General features: G+C 34.5%; 2 long non-coding RNA genes and 1 other non-coding gene across 5 annotated transcripts; 2 read left to right on the forward strand and 1 right to left on the reverse strand.

Annotated features, from left to right (window-relative positions):
* The first annotated feature begins 1185 nt into the window (after window positions 1-1185).
* Window positions 1186-1292, forward strand: LOC136204294 (small nucleolar RNA R71). The gene has a single exon (XR_010675140.1). It is a non-coding gene; the product is annotated as a small nucleolar RNA R71 (small nucleolar RNA).
* Window positions 1293-14088: 12796 nt separating this feature from the next.
* Window positions 14089-23548, reverse strand: LOC136204212 (uncharacterized). Its single transcript, XR_010675084.1, has 3 exons — window positions 23400-23548; window positions 23141-23235; window positions 14089-14376 (listed from the first exon to the last, which is right to left on the reverse strand). It is a non-coding gene; the product is annotated as an uncharacterized lncRNA (long non-coding RNA).
* LOC136204211 (uncharacterized) lies at window positions 14437-22626 on the forward strand. 3 transcript variants are annotated; one of them, XR_010675083.1, is made up of 4 exons: window positions 14437-18057; window positions 20007-20133; window positions 21124-21744; window positions 22033-22626. It is a non-coding gene; the product is annotated as an uncharacterized lncRNA (long non-coding RNA). The 3 variants fall into 3 exon arrangements; XR_010675081.1 differs by having other exon boundaries at window positions 14462-18057; window positions 21679-21744; XR_010675082.1 differs by having other exon boundaries at window positions 14444-18057; window positions 21124-22626.
* Window positions 23549-24405: the final 857 nt, after the last annotated feature.

The raw sequence follows: 24405 nt of genomic DNA on the forward strand, positions 1-24405 counted from the left end.
ATGGTAAAACATCCGGGATCTTTGAGTTTTGTGGGCAAATTGCTTGACACAATCGAACTGCAATCTTCAGTTAGTGAAATGGATGAAATCCCTTCCCAACTGATTTTCTTTGAAATTAAATCTTTGAGGAATTTTTCATAGTTGGGAATTTGCGTAATTGCATCCATAAACGTCAAATTAATATGCAAATTCTTAAGTTTGTCTAAAAATGTTAAAAGTTGTTTATCATAGTTCTTGTTGCGGACTTTGTGTGGAAAATGTGGTTTGGGTACAAAAGTTTTTGTACTAGAGTCAATCGGTGCATCTTTTTGTTTTAATGTATCTTCTTTGGGTTTTGGTAAATCAGTTCCAGGTAAAGTCGAATTTTCGGGCATTTCCGGGCCTAAGTAGTTTTTCCCTGAACGAAGAGTGATAGCCTTAACATGCTCTTTCGGATTTTCTTCCGTATGGCTTGGAAGACTTCCCTCTTTGCGGGATGGAATTGATTTAGCGAGTTGTCTAATTTGAATCTCCAAATTATGGATGCTAGATGATTGGTTTTTAATAAGCTGATCGAATTTATTCTCGATCCGTTTAAAACCATTGTCGTGATTACTTATTTTTCCGCTCATCGCATCAATGAATTTGTTGATTTTAGAAGATAAGGTGCTAATCGTATCTCTTGATTGATTTTGATATTTAGTAGTATGATTTTGATTGGCATTAACATTATTATTGTTATTATCTCTCCAGTTAAAGTTAGGATGATTTCTCCATCCAGGATTATATGTATTGGAATAAGGATTATTAGTTTGGTTTTGCCCTTGGACAAAGTTTACCTGTTCAATTTCACTCATACCTTCGTAATCCACATCTGTTTGGATTGGTTGACCATTAGGATCACACGGTGCCATAAACCTATCAATTTTGTGCGACAAGGCAGAAAATTGGGCTTGCAACATCGCTACTGGATCATGATTCACTATACCTTTAACTGATGATGTTGTTGAGGATGATGGTTTCACTACTGGTACGTGTCCACGTTCCGCGGGCCACATACTTCTGTTGATTGCCATTTCCTCCAAAAGTTCTCTCGCTTGGGCAGATGTTTTCTTCATGAATAACCCTCCAGACATAGCATCCAATGAACCTCTAGTTGTAGGATTTAGTCCATTGTAAAATGTTTGCATTAAAAGTTCAGCGGGTAATTGGTGGTGTGGGCATAAACGTTGAAGCTCTTTAAAACGTTCCCAAGCCTCATAAAGAGTTTCATTATCATTTTGAGAAAAAGATGTTAACTCTTTAATGACTCTTGCGGTTTTTGCTAAAGGAAATTTTTTTGATAAAAATGCTTGGGCTAATTGCTCCCAAGTCTCAATTGATGCGGCTGGCATAGAAGTTAACCACTCTTTGGCTCGATCCTTCAAAGTAAAAGGAAAAAGGTGAAGTTTGATTGCTTCTGCAGTCACATTTGGTATTTTAAAAGTGTCACAAATTTCTAAGAAATTTGTCAAATGGGTATTAGGATTTTCGTTAGGTAACCCGTAAAACGTTACATTATTTTGCAACATGTTAAGCAACGCAGGCTTAATTTCAAATTGATTTGCATTGATTTGGGGTCTAACTATACTGTTTGTTACACCGGCCACTCCTGGCCTAGCGTAATCCATAAGTGTGGCCATTACTTCTGGCTCGGTAATTTTAGTTTTTATTGGGGTTTGGTTTTTCTTTTTCTTTTCTCTCTTGTTCTTTTTAAGAGTTCTTTCAATTTCTGGGTCAATAGGATCTGGTGACGTGCCCGAACTTCGAGAACTGCGCATGAACTTGAAATTTCGCACGAACCGAAACTACCTACAAAACAGAACTTGAAAAATAAATAAGTTAGTAATTGAAAATAATTAAAAATATAAAAGTTTGAATAAGTATGAATAAACCTAGATTCGTAATAAAACACGAAAAATTTAAAATTTTGTCAAAAATTTTGGCGTGTCCCCGGCAACGGCGCCAAAAACTTGTTGAGCGATTTCCGCAAGTGCACGGTATACGCTTGTAGTAATAAAAGATATCGATCCCACAGGGAACGCTTTTTTAAACAAAACTTATTTATAATCGGTTAAATTTACTTTTAGGTTTATGATATGAAAAAATCGTTTAATCGGTTTTGGTTTTGAAATAGCTAGAATGAGAATTAGATTAGAATATGAAGATGTTAGAAAATATCTGATTTAAGATTGAATTTGCAAAACAGGAACGTTTTAGTACTTTAGAAAAGTAAACAGGTATATTTGTTTGCATTAAGCAAAGAAACAACTTTAAACTTTGTACGAATTATAAAGATGAAATAAATGACGGAACCTCTAATTAATTGGCTTTGAACGCGACAAAACCCTTTCGGGATTAATCAAATTAAAACTCTTTCGAGATGATAATTTGCCTAAGTGTTCAACAAAGTTTCCTTGTAAAGATTTGAATTAAATACGTTTTAATGAAAACACCAGCATCAATCCACTTCGGCTCATTTACCAAAGTGCTGCATAAAAATCTATCGAATAGAACGGACTTTATTAGATGAAATATAAATTGATACAAGTTTACAGAGAACATTGAGCATTGAATTCTTCGACGGCGTGCAAGTGAACGGGTTGTCAATCCTTTCCTTGGGTTTCGTTCGAGTTTGTCAGGCTCAGGGGCGAATCCTCTACTCAATCTTCTCGTTGAATCTTCGTAATAGAGACTGGGTCGGTCTACTACCAAAATGAAAACTAAACTGGAACAATGTCTAAACGCTACTGAATTTGTTATTAATTTGTAAACAATGTGTGTACATCATATTGCTTTTTACAGAATCTAAATCTAACTTCTGAATCACTTGATTCGGAATTTCTGCATAAATTCTACACTAATCTCTTTCTTCTACACATATATCATTATATGTCATTATTCTCTTATCAACTCTCCATCAACTCTTTATTTATAGATGTTGAAGAGTCTTGATCGAAGTGTCGTGTCCGTTGCGAAAAGACGTATCCGTTGTGGAGAGTCGTATACCTTGTGAAGGGACGTATACCTTGTGAAGGGATGTTCTTATCCACCCGAACGATCGCGTTCCGTCGAAAACGAAAGTGTGTAACTAGGCTTCTAAATCTCCTGCTCGTACCGAGATTTATCAAATTCACTACCGAGAATGGGGGAGCATCAATTGTACTTCGGACGAAGGGGAAAAGTGACTGGCGACGCGTGTCGCGACCGTGAAAAGGGGAAGCCGCGGTCGCGGCACGGAGCATTTTTCATTTTTTCGCTCTCGTTCGTGTCCTCGACTTGGCGTTATTAATTTTCGTCGTCTTCGACTCCTTTTGTAGGGCTTTTCTTCTATTTTTGAGCTCTATTTACTCCTATTTGGATTTTACCAAATATTTATGTACCTTGCATGAAAGAAACATATTCGAAAGTAAAAGCTTTCTAAATAGTTATAAATAGCATAAATTCGTAGCAATATTGATGTAATTATTGATGATATTTTAGGTATATTTTGGGCTTAACAACCCCCCTTCAAGCTGAAGTACTCATCGATAAGAAATCAATCTTTGTCATGATAGATTTGAGTTGAGGACCTGTTAAACCATTGGTCAGGACTGCAAATTGATCTGCAGTATTGACATAAGGTGTTTCAATGAAACCTTCCATATATTTTTCACGAACCACATGACAGTCTATGTCAATGTGCTTGGTCTGTTCATGAAAGACAGGGTTAGCGGCTATGTAGATTGCTGCTTGATTATCACAATTCAGTGGTATAGGCAAAGGAACTTGAACATTGAATTCAAGTAACAAGAAACTTAACCACTTTAATTCGCACACAGTTGTTGCCATGGCTCTGTATTCTGCCTCTGCAGATGAGCGACTCACAGTGTTTTGTTTCTTGGATTTCTAAGAGATGAGAGAATCACCTAAGAAAACGCAATAACCTGTAACTGATTTCCTTGTCTGTTTACATCTCCCCCAATCAGCATCACAATAACTTGTTAACTTGAGATTATTCTTTGCTGGATAAAACAATCTCAAGTGAGCAGTCCCTTTGAGGTACTTCAGAACATGATGAGCTAAATCCATGTGCAACTGTGTTGGCTTACACAAGAATTGGCTTAGTTGTTGTGTCACAAAGGAAATATCCGGGCGTGTAAAACCAAGATATAACAATCTCCCAATTATCTTCCTGTAATTTTCAGGGTTTTCTAATGGTGGTGAAGATTCATCAAACAATACTCCACTTGGTATAGGACTACTAACCTCACTAGCTTGAAGTAAACCAGCATCAGTGAGCATTTCAGAGATGTATTTGTGTTGTGAGAGGAGTAGACCAACCTCTGATCTAGCAATTTCAACCCCTAGGAAGTATTTAGCATGCCCCATATCTTTAATAGTAAAAGCTTCATCAAGAGCCTTCTTGACTTCTACTATAAGATGTTCCGACGATCCTGTGATTAATGCATCATCAACATAAATCACAATGGCTACAAATCCTAAATCAGTTCTCTTGGTGAAGAGACAATAACCATGATAAGATTTAACAAAGCCTAAGGACAATAATTTTCCTGTGAATTCTTTGTACCACTGTCTCCCGGCTTGTTTTAAGCCATATAAGGACTTAGTTAACCTGCACACCTGGCCTGGTTCTGCCTTTTTATACCCCGGAGGTGGATCAAGATAAATCTCTTCATCTACATAACCATGTAGATAGGCATTGTTAATATCCACTTGGTGAATAGGCCACTGAAAAGCAGCAGCAAAAGCAAGAAAAGTTCTCACAGATGTAGTCTTGGTAACTAGAGAGAAGCTTTCTGTGTAATCTATGCCAAACTATTGCTTATAGCCTCTGGCTACTAAGCGAGCTTTATATCTCTCAACTGATCCATCAGGGTTGTATTTGACGCGAAAAACCCATCTAGCACTAATAGTGGTCCTACCAGGAGGCGGAGTGGTAAGAAACCAAGTATTATTTTCTTAAAGAGCATTTAACTCTTTATCCATGGCTTGAGTCCAATTTGGATCCTCACAAGCCGCATCATAAGAAGTGGGTTCAGGAATCTTAACAATCTGAGCAAGAAAGGCACAATGAGAGGGTGAAATTTGTACATTAGGTGTAACAGAAGAAACTATTTTGGAGGTAACATTGTTAACCACAAAATCTTGCAACCAATTTGGAGGTTTGTTGTGTCTAGTGGAATGTCTGATTGGTAAAGGAGAATTTTTTGGTGAAGAAACTGGGGAAATAGAAATAGAATCAGTAGAAGAAGAAGAAGAAGAAGAAGAAGAATTTGGAGGTGTTTGAAGATTTTCAGGTTCAAAAGAAGAATTGTGTGGTTCTGGACTTTGATGAATAGGAATGTTGATGGGAGTAGAAGGGGATATGTTGGAAATAGCAGTAATTGTGTCAATTAGATTGTTATCATGGCTGAAGGATACATTTTCAGTAGGAATTGGCACAATGATTTGTGGTGATGAATGGGTAGGAAGTGAAGTAAAATTAGGGGATTTATGATAGGGAAAATGTGTTTCATAAAACACAATGTCTCTAGAGACCATGTGTCTTTTGAGGTCAATGTTATAAACCCTATAACCTTTTTGGCCAGGTGCACTTCCGAGATACACAGATTTGAAAGCTCTATCTTCAAACTTGAGCTTATGAGGTCTTGTGTTAGTAATATAGCATACGCAACCAAATGTCTTGAACATTGATAGATTTGGTTGGGTAGAATATAGAAGGATATATGGACTCCGCCACTGTAAAACCTTGGTTGGTAGAACATTAATGATAGCAGCAGCATGTAGCATGGCATATCCCCAAAAATGAATGGGCAAACTGGACTGTTTGAGTAAAGCCCTAGCAATTTCAATCAAATGCTTGTGCCTATGTTCTACAACCCCATTTTGTTGGGGTGTGTGAGCACAACTCTTTTCATGCACTAAGCCATGTGATTTGAAAACTTATTGGCTTTGAAGTGAGGTGAATTCAGATCCATTGTCAGTTCTAATTCGCTTGACTCTTGTAGAAAATTGAGTATGAACCATTCTAAAGAAATCATCAAGCAATTGAAACACATCTGACTTTGATGCAAACAAGAAAATCCAAGTACATCTTGAAAAATCATCAACAACAGTCAACATGTATCTAGAACCGTTACAGGTAGATTGCCTATAAGGTCCCCATACATCTACATGAATCAAATCAAAAATAGCTTGTGTTTTAATAGAACTTACAGGGAAAGATGTTCTAGGTTGTTTAAACTTGTGACAAACTTCACAAACTAAACTAATAGACAAATCAGACAGCTGAGGTAAAAGCTTAGACAAAACCTGATTTGAAGTGTGCCCCATTCTAGAATGCCAAAGGGAAATATAATCTGCTGGTGTTGTAGAGTTAACAAAGCAAGCTGCATCCTTGCCTTTATTCATAAATTGCTGTATGTGTTTTAATAGAACTTACAGGGAAAGATGTTCTAGGTTGTTTAAACTTATGACAAACTTCACAAACTAAACTAACAGACAAATCAGGCAGCTGAGGTAAAAGCTTAAACAAAACCTGATTTGAAGTGTGCCCCATTCTAGAATGCCAAAGGGAAATATAATCTGCTGGTGTTGTAGAGTTAACAAAGCAAGCTGCATCCTTGCCTTTATTCATAAATTGCTGTAAAATGACATTGTCAAAAGATGAATACATAAGCAAATACAATCCATCTTGAAAAACTCCAGTAGCAATAGGCAACTTAGAGGCCTGGTCCTGCAATAAACAACAATTATTGTAAAATTGAAGTGTGAAATTAGGATTATCCTGTAACAATCTTCCAGCAGAGAGCAAGTTGAATTCAAAGTCAGGTATATACAGGACTTCTTTCAACTGTAGCTTAGAGCTGAGTTTAACAACTCCGGTCTTTGTTACTTGCTGTGTTGAGCCATCTGGCATGAAAACTTGCCTAGAGGCATTTGAACAAGTAATTTCACTAAACAGATTGAGATCTTTGCACATGTGCGTTGAGGCACCTGAATCAATGATCCAATCTGAATTGGCATGTGAAAAATAGGAAGATAGTTGTTTACCACATGCAGCAAAGGCTGTGAAATCAGATTTGTTATTGTTGCTGCTAGATGCTAAATCTTTGCCTTTGAGTAATCGCTGCACTTCTTGACTCACTAGGCGAAGAACATCTTTCTCCATTGATTTTGCAGTTGAGGAATGACTATCGTATTCAACTTCGTCATCACTATTATCAACTTCAAGTGGACTGTCCCTGCTATACAAAGCAGTAGAGTTGGAATTCTTGCTATTAGAGGAGTTTTTATTTCCTTTGAACCAGTCAGGAAATCCATGGATTAAGAAACATTCATCCTTAGTATGTCTATTTCTTTTGCAGTGAGTGCAGAACTTCTCAGCCTTGTTATCTCTATCCTTTCCTTTATGAGTTTTTTTCTGTGTGGATTCATTTCTAGGTGTAGAAACCCTAGGGATCGCATTAGCAAAATCAATTAGGTTTTCAGCATTGAAACCTTTCTGTTTTTCGATTCGCTGAACCATAGCATATGCATTATTTAATTCAGGAATAGGATCAATGAGCAAGATCTGATTCACTACATTACATAATCCGGATTTAATCCAGAAAGAAACTTCATAACTCTATCAGTCCCATCTAAATCCTGGATAATTTGTTTAGATTCACCACAAGCGCAAGCAGTAGAAGGCTGTAAAGCTGTTATTTCATCCCAAATTCGTTTAAGCCTTAGAAAATAAGAGGATATGGAGAGACTTCCCTGAGTAATTCTGCTGAGTTCCTGTTTCAGCTGAAACAATTGGAGGCCATTTTTCTTAGCAAATCGTTGTTCTGCTTCCTTCCACAGTGCATGAGCAGAAGTTGCATATATGAAGCAAAGTGCTACATCTTTCTCCATTGAATTTATCAGCTATGAAAACACCAAACTATCAAGTGCGCACCATTTCTCATAATCCGGTGCTGATATCAATGGTTTCAGATCATCCTCCATGATGAACATCAACTTCCTCTTTGCTCTGAGTGCGTGAATCATAGAATGACTCCACGGTATGTAATTGCTATTTCCGGCTAAAAGTCCGGAAACTAGAACGATTCCTGGATTATCATTAGAGAAATTATTTCTGAATCGTGAGTTCTCAATCTCCTCCTCTATTGGATCGAATGAATCGTTAGGTTTCTTGCCTTCATCGTTTGCACCAGATCTGCCTGATTTGTTCCCCTGTGATGTTGAATCATCATCGCTTTTGTTTCCGCCATCGGTTTGAGAGGTGAGAGCCACATGGAGATAGCTAGGTTTAGTCATGGTGAACGAGAAAGAAGAATAGAGAAGACGATTCTAGGTTAGCAGATGCTCTGATACCATGTTAGAGAGATAAGGAGATTTAAGAGAGTAAAATATCATAAAACTGAATTTATTTATTAATAGAGGAAAGATGGATATTTATACAGTCAGAAAACTAAAAGTGTTACACGTGTTAAGTAACAATAGGTAGGAAAACTTCAGCTTGGTAAATCTTCATTCCAAGAGGATGTAACATTCATTACAGAGGGTAAAACTATCCCAATAACTATATATCGATTGTGTAAAACTAATAATTTAATGATCTGTTATATAAAGTGTAAAAATATCCCTTACAGAAGCAATTTTATTTTTAACGATTAAAATTATACACTTTTAGTTCTAACGTTGAGAGCTAATAACACTTTTATCCCTGATGTTGTTAAGTTGAATCAATTTTAGATAATATTATAAAATATAAATATTTTGTTTTTTTATTGCACCTAAGTTTATTCTAAAAAATATTTCATATTTTTTATAATTTAATAATAGAATTGGAGATTAATATTTTTAAATTCGATAGAATATTTAAATATTTTTTATCCAATTCGTACAAAATGCAATATATTTTTTATTTTATTTTTTCAAATTTTCACATTTAATCATATGTTTGTGATCTGTTACTAACGAGTAATAAAATGACGCACATCTGAAGTGTAGATGACAAGATTCATGACCAAGAATACAATTTGATGAGTAATTTTTCCAATCGACCCAACTTGTCAATGTTAGGTTAAAATTGCTATTGACTGTCAACGTTAAGGGTAAAATTTCTCGTATGGGTAAACTTCAAGGTTTTACACCTTATCCTTATATTCTAATTAATGTTTAGGATTTCTAATTTATAGATTATGTTTTTGGGATCTATGATTTACATTTTAGGATTTAAATTTTATATAATTAATTAAGTAAAAAATAAATACTTAATTAATTATATAATATTAATATTTTATTGATTAAGATGTGTTACATTATTGACCCGACACATAAATAAAATGATGTGTATTTACATAAGTTGAAACCGTATTTTTTATAAGCCAAAACGAGCAAAACTTGCCAAAACCGAAAAAAGAAAAGAGACTCTCATATCAGACTATTATATAGGAGTATATGTGGACCAATGAGACAGCTTTAACCGACGTTGACATATGGCTTAGTCAAAATAGAGTTTTAAAGAGCACAACATGCCCCCTATTCCATGCCGGAATAAGCGAAACAACAGGTACTCTTAAACGTAACCGCAATTGAGTTACCCATTAAGAGATTGTCACGTGATCATCTACTAAAATCTAGGGCACTGTCTGAATCTACTGTAAATACCAGTTACAATATTCAAAAGGTACTCGTTCATTCATTTTATAGCTTATGTAAGTTCATAACATTTTAATATTATTTCTCAATGACTTAGGCATCAGAGCGAGATCGTTGATTTTCGCCCTTCCAGTGAGCTCAGTTTAAAAATTATTAGGCATGTTACATATCTAATTAGAAATTACATCTCCTAGAAATTCAATATGCAATAAGTGTCCAAGACAATCTAAAGACTACTTTATGCCTATAAAAGACCTAAGCCTCATATATACATTTGTATTCATTATCTCAATACTATTAACTTACACTCTTTACAGTATATTAATATTATTGTTGAATAACTTTGCACTCTTTACAGTATATTAATAATATTAACTTACACATCAAAATATCTTCGATTATTATTATTATTGATGTCTTTAAATCACAGTTTAGTATTTGTAATAAAAATTTAACTCACCCTAAAAATTACCTTAAAATAAAAGAGAATCACCCCGTTAAAGAAGTGATTTAGCCTCCTAGTTAAGCAATGTGATATATTCAAGGCAAATCCGTCATGCTTATGCTTAGGGTTGCAAATGAGCTGAACTATTCAGTGTTTGGCTCGATAAAAGTTCGGCCGTATTCATCTCGATCTTCTATAGCTGAACTTGAGCACAACGAAACTTCACTCGAAAGTTCACAAACAGGCTCAGTTATAAATTCATGAACACGCTCGATTATATATTCATGAATACGCTCTTGGTTCAATTTTTTTTATAATATATGTATTTCCATAAAGGGAAAAATGTAAAACAACGTTGTTTTTTATGGTGTAAACTTTAATTTCGTAGGTCCAAAACTATGTAGTTTTCTGTTAAAGATATTTCAAATCAACATAATTACGGAGTTGTTTGTGAGCAAAGTTCATGAACAGAACTGAGCTTCTCGCAAGTAACCCATGAACAAGCTCATGACCAGCTCACGAACAAAATGTTGAGCTCGAGCTCATCCATTTTTTAGCAAGTCGAGCATGAACAAGTCAAAAGCTCAGCTCGGCTCAATGACATCCCTACTCATGCTTAATTCATTTAGGGGGTATTTGGTCAGAAAATAAAACAAGAAGAAAGGAAATGAATGACCTTCAATTACTCTTGATTCTCTTTGCGACCATTTAGTTCAAATGATGAAACCAATATGAATGAGAAGCCTAACAATAAATCATGTCTATAGTACCATGTGATTAACAAAAATCTAATGATTTTGTTCGTGACTATTTGGTTCAAATGATAGAACATAAAACTAATATCAATAAGAAGCCCAACAATGAATCATGTCTATACCATGTGATTAACAAGTCTAATTCATTTCTCAAGTTATCTATGATTATCTTGCCATTTAACTCCCTAAATATATGGGACAATATTATCATATAATATAATTAAGAAGAGCAGTATTGTAAAAAAGAGATGATAAATTTTACAATATTTTGGAAGCAGTGATTAATTAATGTCATTCGATATATTTATGTTTTTGGTAAACATTATGTTTATTTTGTGTCTTTTTTCCAAGAATTATTATTTTGTTTTTTCAACTATTAAATTAGTTTTCTATCTTATCTTCTAATAGCAAAAAAAAATAAAAATAAAATAATGATTACTTTATAAATATAAAATAATGATTATTTTATAAAAACAAAGTAATTAATATTTAAAAAAAAAAATTCAATCGTATCTCTAAAATGAAGTGGTATGTATATATTTTTTTTATTAATCAGATATATACACGAATATGGCATGATAGAGACACAGTGTATATGATCCCTTAATCAATTTATTAATAAAAAAACATACTAACCAGTATGTTATATTTGGTTTTTTTTTTTTAATTGCAACGTTTACGTGTTTAATAGATGAACAAGCAATTATAATAAGAAAAACATAAAGAATGAAACCTTATAAAAACCGGAAGAAAATCTGCTGTCCTCATTTCGGAGTCTCCTTCTATGTCCCTCTCACAAAAAGTGGATCATTTTAATTAAAATAATATATTTTATGAGCCAAGGGGACCCACATAATTAAAATGCAAAAATACCATTAAAAAAAATTTAAATCCAAAAATAAGGGTTAAAGTGCAAAAATACCCCTAATATTTTGGTTCAGGAGCAATTTTATCCCTAACGTCTAAAATGATACAATTTTATCCCTAATGTTGGAAGGCAAGAGCAATTTTACCCCTAACGTTGATAAATTGGGTCAATTTGAGAAATAATTCATCAAACTGTCTTCTCGGTCATGAATAATAGTGTCTGAAATTGATCCAATTTATCAACGTTAGAGGTAAAATTGGTGCAAAATTACAAAATTGATATGCAATTGGTAAAAAAAATAAAGAAAAAAATGACTGTATTTTATAATAGTGTCTGAAATTGATCCAATTTATCAACGTTAGGGATAGAATTGCTCTTGGCTACAAACATTAGGGGTAAAATTGCACCATTTTAAATGTTAGGGGTAAAATTGCACCTGACCCAAAACGTTAGGGATATTTGATGCGTAACAACCCGAGAATCCCGGAAATGGATGATTACGAGTCGGAAACATTATAATTTACGTTTTTTATCAAAAAAATCATGAAAATAATGCATGACAATTGAACGATTTTGCATTTTTCGTCACCAAAAATTGAACATTTGCATTTTTTGTCATAAAAAATTGAACAATTTTATATTTTTTGTCTAAATTTTTTTTACGTAGAATTTTGCCCCCTGCTCCCTCAAATCCTGGATTCGCCACTGTCCATTATTACGCTGTAATCTTCTCAACAAATTCATACTTTAGAAGAGATAAGCCTTAAACTCATATTTATATTTGGATGATTATGAGATAATCCCTCCATTGGTATCGGAGCTACAGATCTCGTGTTCTGTTAATTCTTTTTTCGCGAACATGAAGAAATTCATTGTTTTATTGAATAAAATCAATAACAGAGGAGTCTCTCTATACTTCATTACGCATGTCATGAAGAGTTTCTGTGCTTCATAGAATGATTATTGATAACATTAGGATATTATCATGAGGACCAAAAGAGATAATTACCTTAAGTGTACCTTGATAGCCTAGAAAGGTTGGCTATATATAGTTGAGGAATTCGTAACCCCTAGGTAACTAGAAAGCCTCCATTAATGCTCATTTAATGGCGGTTACACGTTACTCTTAATTTGGCGGTTAGAGACTATTAATGATTCATTTAATAATCATTTATGGCCGAGACGGCGGCCAGCCGTTATCTAGGTGAATGGAGAGATTCGCCTAAGAGATCCGCCAGCGGATCTCTTAGAGCTGATCTAGGGTGATCCGCCAGACGGCTTCCTTTGCTACGTGGCATATCTTAAGGTAATTATCTCTTTTGGTCCTCATGATAATATCCTAATGTTATCAATTATGTATTTTCTTTGATTAATTTTATTTCTGTTTCACCATCTTTTGAGTTAATGGGTGAAGTAATCGATTTTAATTTTTATATTTACATGTGATTAATTTATTAATACATAGTATAAAAATTATTCATAAAAATAATTCAAAAATCTAGTTTATTACCTTATTTGAAACCCCAAGAGATGTTGTCGAACGATAAGGGCTCTTCCATCATTAACCAAGAGTGAATGTTCAAACCTCACTTTGGGCAATGGAGCAATCTTAGATCATTGGGTCAACTACCCTACCCATTTGAGGTGCCTACCAATTAACGAACGAGAATTATCTTAGATATGTAAAGGTGTCGTTGCGGTGGTACAGACCCTCTAAGATTATCTCGTGGTTTGACAAAAAAAAACCTTACTTGAACCACATTGTCATAAAGAAAATCAAATATATATCATTCTTTTTCAAGAACTAAAATTCAAACTCATTGTTTTCCTTTCTTGATTCCATTCCTTTACCCAAAGTCCTTAAATTTTAAGGAGTTTCTTAGAGGTTCTCTTGAACCTTTTTTTTTTTTTTTTGAACTGTAAAACCATTAATTTTTTTTTATAATTGTATTAGTAACACACTTATACCTTAAATGTAATTGATATTTGGAAAGTCCGTACTATTAAATAACAATCATATCATCCATTTCATCAAAAGAGCATAGTTCAATGGACAAATCTCTAATTTCAAAGGTGAGAGGTGGTACGTTCTAACTCTTAAAAAAATGCTACATCTGTTTCATATTACATGTCTTTGTAGTGACTATTTTTTATTTCATTATAGAAGTCATTTTATATGATCAGTACACGTTAAATCATTTTTTTTCTGCTATAAAACGTGTGTTTATAAAAATTAATTAGAATAATAGACTTATTATAAAATAAATAAATAGTGAAATCAATAAATAAGAGGTAATAATGTCTTTTTTTTCTAATATTCTTAATTTCTATGCAACTTTCTAAAACGACAGATAATATTAAGCGAAATGAGTATAAAAAAACAACCCCTTTATAAGTTTAAAAATTTATAAAGGCTAGGTAAATTTGTTCATTAAAAATAATTATGTACTACCTTAGTGTCAAAATTTGGGTCTTACCCTTCAATTATATAGTAAAAAGGAAGGAATCAACTAGCAAAAGGAAGGAATCCCTCTATTATTTCCTCTCCATTGTCCTTCCCATCAATCCATATATACCGATAGTGACCACAGTACTTTCCTCCTCTCTCCCCTCCTTTCCTTTCCTTCTACAACTCTCTATCAAAAAAAAAAAAAAAAAGCAAAAGATAAGAAGAAAGCTTTACGTGTAATCTTCATCTTTTTTCTCTTTTTATTTTCTTGATTATCACCAATGTCGGCCAATCATCTCATCCCATTAATCTTTTTTATTTTCGTTCATTCATTGGTTGATTAATGTTGGGTTAATCTAATATTCTCTCTCACTAGGTGGTGGTTGTTTTGCGTTTTCACTGTTGGATTGGTTCAGATAAAGATAGGAGGACACTTGGTTTCAGTCACCGACACCTGTACCTCTTGCATGAGAGAGAGAGAAAAAAATTAAGAAGAAGAAGAAGAGAGTGATTCTGATTCTAATACTTATTATTACTTGATTTGATTTGATTCTAAGTTTTAGAGAGAGAAAAGAGGGGTTTCTAGAGAGAGAAAAGAGGGTTTTTAGGGGGTTGGCTTTTTTGGTGGGTGTTGTAGTTATCCATGGTCCCCAAACCCTAAAATCTGCTCATTAAAAAGGCCTTTCATTCTTGCAGAAAAGAGTGTGATTTCAGATTTTTTTCTTAACTTTCCTTAAATGGGTATTCAGTTTTTTTCTCAGATCTGACTCCATTATTTCTTCTTTCTTTCTTCTTCTACATTTTATGCTTATTTTCTTTTCCTTTTCTGGGTATAACGTTTTCTCCTTCAGATTCTCCCCTTTCTCTAATCATCAAGATAGCACAAACAAAGAATTTCTTTTCTTGATCATGATATTGATCTGACTCCATTATTTTTCTACATTTTATGCTTATTTTAGGTTTTCCCCCTTCAGATTCTTCCCTTTCTCTACTCATCAAGATAACAAAAACAAAGAATTTCTTTTCCTGATGATCATATTGATCTGACTCCATTATTTTTCTACATTTTATGCTTATTTTCTTTTCCTTTTCTGTGTATAGGTTTTTCCCCTTCTCATTCTTTCTTTTTTTTTTCTAGATTTTGATCTTGATTTTATGGTCAAGTTCTGGGACATAGAAATTGACAGAAGAGAGTGAGCACACAGAGGCATTTGTATAAATCTATACCCTTGCTCTTGCGTGCTCACTTCTCTTTCTGTCAGCTTCCACCGCCGGAATTCGGTCACAGAATTCAAGGCCTGAGTTTGTTCCAGTTATACTCCGATGAAACTTCCCTCTCTTTTTTTTCTAAGCTTCATTTCCATGGCGGGATTACTGGTTTTTGTTTGCAGAAAAAAGAAGAAGAAGAAGATGACAACAAAATGAATAGGAAAAGGGTATATTTGTCTTGTTTTTATTGATAAGTTCATTGGTTAATCATGTATTTAATAGCTTCAAAGGCGTGACTTTTGATGGTTTTCTTCTTGAGGTATGCGTTATCACTGTGCAGATTTTGCGGCAAATTTACACACAGTGCAATAATATCATTACGTTATTTAGCTTATATTAGCATGGTCCTCACTTGAAAAAAAAACCCTTTTTTTCTCTTTTCTTTTAATGTTCATATGTCCATATGTTCATGTTATGTTATGTGATCTATATATTCTACATGCAACAAAGATTATTAGATAATCCTGTCAAACGGGTTGTTTCTGTAAAATGGTATTTTCGTAGTTGTTTCTGTAGATCTTATGTGATTTATATAGTCTACATGCAATAAAGATTATTAGATGATTTGCAACAAAGATTATGAGATAATTGTGTCAAGCGGGTTGTTTCTGTAAATGTTATTGTCATATCAAACATATTGTTGTGTAAATCTTATAAGTTGTTTTCTGTAAATGGTATTTTCGTGTCAAACGGGCTGTTATGAAAATTGTATGAGTTGTTTCTGTAGATGTGTCAAACGGGTTAGTGTTTTCTGTAAATGGTATTTTCGTGTCAAACTTGTTGTTATGAAACTAGTATGAGTAGTTTCAGTAGATCCTATTGTCATGTCAAACGTGTTATTATGTAAATCGTGTTTTCTGTAAATGGTATTTTCGTGTCAAAGGTGTTGTTATGAAAATAGTACGAGTTGTTTCTGTAAATGGTATTTTCGTGTCAAAGGTGGTGTTATGAAAATAGTATGAGTTGTTTCTGTAGATCCTATTGTCGTGTCAAACGGGTTATTATGTAAATCGTGTTATATGTAAATGGTATTTTCGTGTCAAAGGTGTTGTTATGAAACTAGTATCAGTTGTTTCTGTAGATCCTATTGTCATGTCAAATGGGTTATTATGTAAATCGTGTTTTCTATAAATGGTATTTTCGTGTCAATGGCGTTGTTATGAAAATAGTATGAGTTGTTTCTGTAGATCCTATTGTCGTGTCAAACGGGTTATTATGTAAATTGTTATGAAAATAGTCTGAGTTGTTTATGTAGATCCTATTGTTGTGTCAAACAGGTTATTATGTAAATTGTGTAAATGGTATTTTCGTGTCAAACATGTTGTTATGAAAATTGTATGAGTTACTTCTGTAGATCCTATTGTCATGTCAAACGGGTTATTATGTAAATCGTGTTAAATGTAAATGGTATTTTCGTGTCAAAGGTGTTGTTATGAAAATTGTATGAGTTGTTTCTATAGATCCTATTGTAATGTCAAACGGATTATTATGTAAATAGTGTTTTCTGTAAATGGTATTTTCGTGTCAAAGGTGTTATGAAAATAGTATGAGTTGTTTCTGTAGATCCTATTGTCAAAGTGTCAAAGTGTCAAACTGTCGTGTTTTCTGTAAATGGTATTTTCGTGTCAAAGGTGTTGTTATGAAAATTGTATGAGTTGTTTCTCTAGATCCTATTGTCATGTCAAACGGGTTATTATGTAAATTGTGTTTTCTGTAAATGGTATTTTCGTGTCAAAGGTGTTGTTATAAAAATAGCCTGAGTTGTTTCTGTAGATCTTATTGTCGTGTGAAAAAACGGATTATTATGTAAAACGTACGACATAATAACCCGTTTTCTTTATGTAAATCGTGTTCTCTGCACATGGTTTTTGTTTTGGGTTATCGTGTCAGAAATTGAGAGTACTATTTCTACCTTCTACTTACTATCATTATTACCTTTTTTTTAAAATTCTTGAGCCTGTGATTACACTTAAGCTAAACCCTATTGTCCCTAGATTGTATTGTCCCTATTGTCCCTAGATCGTACATTTTTTCTGTAGATCGTATTGTCGCGTGAAATGGGGTTATTATGTCGTAAGTTGTTTCCGTAGATCATAGTGTCACGTCAAACGGGTTATTAAAACGTACCACATAATAACCCGTGTTTTCTGTACATGGTTATTGTTTTGGGTTATCTTGTCAGAAATTGAGAGTACTATTTCTAGCTTCTACCTACTATCATTATTACCCTCTTTTTTTAAATTCCTGAGCGTGTGATTACACTTAAGCTAAACCCTATTGTCCGTAGAATATAGTTAATTTGACAAAAGGGTATAATAATAGAGGGTGGGTTTTGCTTTTAATCTTCAGATATTATCTGCTCACTCGACTTTGGGAAGCTTCTTCTGTGTTGATTTGATGTGATTTATTGTGATGGGGAAACTGTAGATTTGGTACGGCAGTAGTAGTAATGTTTATTTCCTTATTTGGTAAATGTTTGCTTTTATCAATGCTTTGTATATATATTTCTAGTAGTAGAAATTTTTGCAGAGGGGAATGGAAGATCATTGCAAGAGCAGTCACCTCATTTACTGCAGGAAAATCTAATCCAATCCCCAAGGTCAGGAAGTACTTCTGAAATAATTTAATATCTCTAAGCTGTTGCTTAATCATGAGATTAACATTTTTAAGCATGGCTTGTGTAACTTTTGATACAGTAATTACTGATTTTGATTTCCAAGCAGTTGCATGGAAACTGGTCTTTCCGTTTCCATTTCGGTTCCCTTGCTTAATCATGAGATTAGGGCTGTATATGAGCTGAGCGGCTCATGAGCAGCTTGGTGGTCGGCTCGATAAAAGCTCGGCTCGGCTCGATTTATAAATGAGCCGTTCGTGAGCACGATTTAGTGGCTCGGTTCGTAAATTAGTTGAGCTTAAGCAGGCCAAAGCTCGGCTCGAAAGCTCGCGAGCGTTCTTGATTAGAACATTTATGAACAAATTTTAGTTTTATATGAAACTATATAGTTTTGTGTTAGTTCACAAATATCTAAAAGTAATATTATTTCATTAGCTATTAGATGAGTTCGTTCACAAACATAATAAATGAGTAATAGGCGAATTATTTGTAAGCATCTTGTTTATGTACACAATTAAAGAGCTATTTGCGAGCAAACTTCATAAATATAATTAACGATTTACTCACAAACAATTCATGTTTAGATAAAAAAATTTAATTAACCAAGTTCAAAGAAGATTTTGGGCTCGAAACAAGCTCGAAGCTAGGCTCGAGCTCGTTTATTTTCTAATGAGCTGAGCCGAGCTTGAGCAAGCCAAAGCTTGGCTCGGGCTCGAGCTTGTTAATTTTATAGCGAGCCAAGCTTGAGCGGGCCAAAGCTCGGCTCGGCTCGATTACAGCCCTACATGAGATTAACATTTTTAAACACGGTTTGTATAACTTTTCATACAGTAATTATGATTTTTAAGCCGTGCTGCACAGAAGCTTACATTTCTGTTTCCTCGTTATATTTGCGAGCAAACTTCATAAATATAATTAACGATTTACTCACAAACAATTCATGTTTAGATAAAAAAATTTAATTAACCAAGTTCAAAGAAGATTTTGGGCTCGAAACAAGCTCGAAGCTAGGCTCGAGCTCGTTTATTTTCTAATGAGCTGAGCCGAGCTTGAGCAAGCCAAAGCTTGGCTCGGGCTCGAGCTTGTTAATTTTATAGCGAGCCAAGCTTGAGCGGGCCAAAGCTCGGCTCGGCTTGATTACAGCCCTACATGAGATTAACATTTTTAAACACGGTTTGTATAACTTTTCATACAGTAATTATGATTTTTAAGCCGTGCTGCACAGAAGCTTACATTTCTGTTTCCTCGTTATATTTGCGAGCAAACTTCATAAATATAATTAACGATTTACTCACAAACAATTCATGTTTAGATAAAAAAATTTAATTAACCAAGTTCAAAGAAGATTTTGGGCTCGAAACAAGCTCGAAGCTAGGCTCGAGCTCGTTTATTTTCTAATGAGCTGAGCCGAGCTTGAGCAAGCCAAAGCTTGGCTCGGGCTCGAGCTTGTTAATTTTATAGCGAGCCAAGCTTGAGCGGGCCAAAGCTCGGCTCGGCTCGATTACAGCCCTACATGAGATTAACATTTTTAAACACGGTTTGTATAACTTTTCATACAGTAATTATGATTTTTAAGCCGTGCTGCACAGAAGCTTACATTTCTGTTTCCTCGTTAAGTTTTGAAAACTATGTTTAAGAAATAATGTATTTGGGTGTCCGATTTTCCTACCATGTTTGAAGACTGTTTTAGAAATTAATGTTTCCTGGTTTTTGTTTCCGTTTCTATGCAATATATAGTTTTCAAGTTCATTTACAAGAAATGCTAATCAAGCAATATGATATTTCTTGTAACATAGCATTCATTTTAGGTGAAGGACTATCAATTTTTGACACTGACAACACGATTTACAGAGATAAAACCACCATATATCACTATTGTATATAATAATGTGGAGTATATAAATCATATAACATGATAGCCCGTTTTACTGCAGATGCTATCTCCAGTCGAGTACTCTCTCTTAGAAAGCCTGGCTTTGAATATATGGTCAATGCAGTCAAATGCCCTTGCTTCCCAAGGACAAGTTTATATGCCATAAACACATATTTTATTAATTTCAGGTGAAATCTGATTCCATTTTTCTCTTGTTCTATATTTTTACTTGCAACTGGTTTACATTTATCAATGCATAGGACCACCCCACCCCAAAATTATGAATTTTAAGTATTTAATTATCAACATCTCAGGTCTAAAATCTCACTTCCATTACTTTGATTTTATTTTGTGTGGTTTTTTCTAAGATTAATTTAGAGTAGGGGTGTCAATTTCTGACAAGACAAACAACGTCCGATTGAGACGATTATCATTTTTGTTGCATTTGTATTATATGTAATTATGTTGAATATAGTATTCATATAATACGAACCGGTTTTGACACCCCTAATTTAGAGTCTTATGATACCACTAGATGTTGAAAAGCTTTGGAGGAAAATAATTCTCCACTATATACATTTGATGCCAACAATACTATTTCTTTTTTCTCAATTCTCATTATATGTAATACGATTATGACACGATGACCCGTTTTGACACCCCTAATTTATAGTCTTAAGATACCACTAGATGTTGAAAAGCTTTGGAAGACAATATTTTTGCACTATATACATTGGATGCTGTGTTTTAGTAATTTTTATTCCATATGTTTAGATATAAGATCCAATAACTAGATGAAGAAACAATGGTATTCATACTGTTTAGTTTAACTAGGCAAATTCTATGATTGTGACTCCGGTAGTAATCGCCATCATGTGATACATGATTTTTAAAAAATGGCGAGATGAACGTCATGAAAATAGAGTAAATAAAAACGAAAAGTAACCATGAATTTTGCTAAACATTTGAGGTCTAGGGTATCATGATTCCTTATAGGAGGATGGAAAAAAGAATGTAGTCTATTCTATGAAACGTTATTTGGAGTTAAGAATGGAGGCATTTGCTAAAGAATTGACCGATTTGCTTAAACAATATATAATAGGGTTAATTACAAAAAACTAACTTGTGATTTGGCCGATTTGCGATTTGCGATGTGTTACTTGTGGTTTTTTTTTAAGATGGAAAACACACATGCACACCAGTTGCATTAATCTATGGAATGGAAAGAGAATGACTTGATATTCGGTGGTATTAATCTATACGGGCTGCAAGCTTCTATTACACACCCGGTCTGGTGCATTAGCATGCAACCGTTGATAAATGGACACGTAAGTAATACATGTCTATTGCGTCCATTTTCATGTGCACCGTACGTAGCAATTAGAGAATTTCTGGTTCTAAAGGCATATTGTTTTTATATATCCTTATTCTATTCTTTATGTTGTTAAGTTGATTGCATGTTAGAAAAAAAAGGATAGGAGTTACCGCCTTTTTTTTCGGTGTATGTATTGATTTGAACATTTGAGGAAATTCAACTTATAACTTGTAGATTCATTTAAGGTGAACGTTTTAGTTATTGATAGATATATTTTTCAAGCAAATTCTTTAATTTGTTTGAGTTTTCAGAAGGTCCGAAATGACAATCAGTTTACTGTTACGTTATCTAAGAATATACATGTTTTAATGGCTAATAATCCTCTTGTTTTCTATGATTGTGTTTAATATATGTGCAGGACAAGTAAGAGCTGTGCTTGAAAGGCTAGGTTTGGTTTTTGAATCTTCATCTAGAAAATCAGAGGGTATGTACGTGTGAAATGTTTAGCCGTTTTTTAATTGGAAGTAATATGGAAAGGGCTGTAGGTGAGGTGAGGGCGAGCCTTGGTGCAACAGTAAACGTTGTTGTCGTGTGACCAAGAGGTCACGGGTTCGAGTCTTAGGAGCGGGCTCTTGCCAAAAAAAAATTGACAGGGGAAGGCTTGACCCTAATACACCCCTCTCCGGACCCTTGCTTAGCGGGAACGCGTAGTGCACTGAACCGCCTTTTATGGAAAGGGCTGTAGGTAATGACATGTTTTGCTTCTTATCAGGCTGGGAGGGGCGATGAAACATTCCTATTAGGTCGTGCATGGCAGCAAGTAAGCGCAGGCAGCCGGGATATAGACAGCAAAGCTGAATAGGGAAGGAGCTGAGCTGACTGATGAGTGCCTTTCTTTAGACTTGGCAAATCAAGCTGAATAGAAAAGGAGCTGAACTGTGACTGATGAGTGCCTTGCTTTAGCCTTGGCAAATCAAGATGAGACGGGATGAACAGTAAGAGGCCGCAGTGAGATTACCTCAGGAAAGCCCGTCCTTGGAACGAAATTCCTGGATAACATCTAATATGGTGGGAGAAACCACTGGCAGTGCCAGGGAAGAGGAAGGTCTCGGGATTCAATTGCAGTTCCTTCAATCCACTCCCAGGGAATTCAATACATTCAGTCCGCTCCCAGGGAAGATTCCGGTGGTTGGAGTGCAATGTACACCGCTCTTTCTCCGCCTTTTGGATTAACTATATTATTGTTTTGGTTCATGAATATGGTAATTTATGTTTCAATATATACCAACTTGTACTTGTAGCCAATTTGTACTTACAGCCAAGTGAAACAGGATGTTCAAGGTAATATTAAATCAGTCCTTCCTTATATTAGGCAAATCCATTTATCTGCGTATTCATTGATTTTGAAAGTGCCTTGAAGTGTGTTTTCGTATGGAGAAATATAGCACTTCTGTTATATTTTGATTCTATATGTTATTCGGTCCATTGTCTAATAATTAATTATAGTACTACAATATCTTCAGCCAATTTTTAGACCCCTAACCGGCTAAGAGTCGCCTGGAACCACTTCTCAGGGTGGATTCCAGTGGCCGGGGTGCAACGTACTCTGAAATTCATTTTCAATAATACCAGCTGTCATCATTGATTTTTACTGTCATTAATGTCTGTTTAGGTCTCCTTCACAAGAACACAGAGGCAAAACCACACAGAGGCAAAACCAGAATATAAATTATATCTCAGATGTTATTCAACATATACTAAGATAAAAGCATAGAGAGACGCGAATTGGCAATTTTCAAATATAAAATCACAACCTAGAACTCGCGCCCAGCAGTTAATCATTTTGCTATGTATAAATCAGAGAAGGCGGTAATGTTTACCTCGAGATGTGACATATAACTGTCCGAGGAAATTACTTGTGTAGGCGAAATTGTCGAAACCGATTTCGACCTCAAACTCAAAATCTCACAGAGAACTAATAATCAGGAAGTTTAAAGATCAATTAAGATTAGAACTAATAATCAGGAAGTTTAAAGATCAATTAAGATTAGAAATAATAATCAGGAAGTTCAAAGATCAATTAAGATTAGAAGCATATATAACAATGGATTAATTAAATAGAATAGAAGGAAATCAAACCTGTCGCTGTTGAATTGATGAACATCGGAACATGGAGGAGAGTTTTTCAGAGCTTAATTACAGAGAAATGCTATGGCGGGAAAGGGATGGGGGCGGAGAAGGAAAGGAAGATACGAAAGAGGTAAAAAAATAAAAAATAAAACTGAAATTCTTTCTTCCGCAAGTTTAATATTTGTACCGTTAATCACAGTTAGTGGAAAGTACTCTGATTTTCTTATTTTTTGGGTACAGTGAGAGGACAATTTGGTCCTTTTTGTTTCTCACTTCTTTTAAAAAAAATTATTTCCTATTTTGGAATTTGGAGCAAATAATTCTTTTTTATTTTAGGTTTTTTACTTTTTATTTTCTTTAATGGTTTTGGCCACCCTGTATAAAAGTCATTGTTATTTATCAAATAGAAAAAGTCATTGACTTTTATTATTTAGTCTTTTATTGCATTGGTATAAAAAAAAAGTATTATATTTTGCATTTGGATGATTTATTTTTGTATAAGGAGCAATTTTCTTCAGGCTTTCGGTCTCATTAATACAGAGGATACAAGCGTTATACGAAATAATTGGATGTAAGGTATCTAAGTCCATCAAATCCGGGGATCAACCTTGGACAAGCACTGGAAATTGTCAGGCTCGAGTGTGGTAGGGAAAGAGGGAACTTCCGATGGAGTGGTGAAATGTGTAGATCGGAGAGAGTGCCACCATCGAAAGCGGTTGACAATGACACTGAAAGACGAAAGGTAGGAGAGCGAATGGGATTAGATATCCCAATAGTCCTAGCCATAAACGATGGATATTCGGCATTGTACATATCGACCTGTGTAGCGATATGGCTACTACGTTCGCAAGAATGAAACTCAAAAGAATTGACAGGGGCCTACACAAACGGTGGAACATGTGTTAAGTATCCCACTTGAGAAGTACATTTGCAAGAATGAAACTTAGAAGAATTGACAGGGGCCACACAAACGGTGGAACATGTGGTTTAATTCGATGTGAAGTGAAGAACCTTA

Source organism: Euphorbia lathyris, chromosome 8 (genome assembly GCF_963576675.1).
Source record: "Euphorbia lathyris chromosome 8, ddEupLath1.1, whole genome shotgun sequence".
Lineage (NCBI taxonomy): Eukaryota > Viridiplantae > Streptophyta > Magnoliopsida > Malpighiales > Euphorbiaceae > Euphorbia > Euphorbia lathyris.